The sequence below is a fragment of the Trypanosoma equiperdum genome (assembly GCF_001457755.1).
Source record: "Trypanosoma equiperdum strain OVI genome assembly, contig: ctg_862, whole genome shotgun sequence".
Lineage (NCBI taxonomy): Eukaryota > Euglenozoa > Kinetoplastea > Trypanosomatida > Trypanosomatidae > Trypanosoma > Trypanosoma equiperdum.
In genome coordinates, this window is record NW_027124823.1 from 58,094 (window position 1) to 59,045 (window position 952).

Consider the following 952-nt stretch of genomic DNA (forward strand, 5'->3'; position numbering starts at 1 on the left):
TTAATAATAATAATAATAGTAATTTAATCATAAACGGACTATATGTAGGTGGGGCGCGTTTGCTTGGTTTGTTTCTTTCTCGTCCATGTCATCTCATTTCTTTTTCTTCTGTTCACCCTTCAGCTCATTTTCTGATCCCAGTAACAGCGGGATGTTATTATTTTTTTTTTGTATTACAGCAACTCCACCGTGCGATACGACGGGTGCAAAATACAAAGGAAATACAAGAAGGGGAAAATAAGGAGGGAGAAGAGGCAGAAGGGAGGTGTGAATTTGTATTTATCCCCCAGTAGTCCTTTTTAGGAGTAACCTGGGTGGCATCTGTTATAAGACGGCGAAATGAAGTGGATAGGGAGATGTGACAAGGGAATATAAGAGGTATAGTTCTGTTGCGTATATTTGTGTGTGTATGTGCTGGACCCAATGGCATGGGCGATGGTGGGCTCGTTTACATGACCTTGTTTCTTTTCTACCTGTCCGTCTTTTTTGTTTATTTATTTTTTCTTGTTGTATGTTTTGTGTGTGTGTGTGTGTGTGTGTGTGTTTGTTTGTGTTGGAGACTTGCGTACAACTGCTGTTTCTTTCTTTCGGTTTGGATGTGTGTTTGTGTTCTTGGCTTTTGTGTGGATGATTGCGTGCATGGGTGCCTGTGGTTTCTCCTTCTGATCATCTTCCTTTCCTTCCCAGTCTCATTCCTCCCCCTCACTACCATCTTTACTGTTGTTGTATTTTTTTTTTCTTTCTTGTACCGCCTGAAGTTTCAAGTGGGCATGTTGGCTCGGTATCGTCACGGCAGGTGGTGTTTCCGTTCTCCGGTGGTTGTAGGGGGATAAGAGAAAGGTTGAGGGGAAGGGGTAGAAAGGGAAGGAAAAGGAGAAAAAAAAGCTGTAAGGAGAAGGTATGCAAGTAATATTAATATACATATATATATATATATATATATGTATGTATA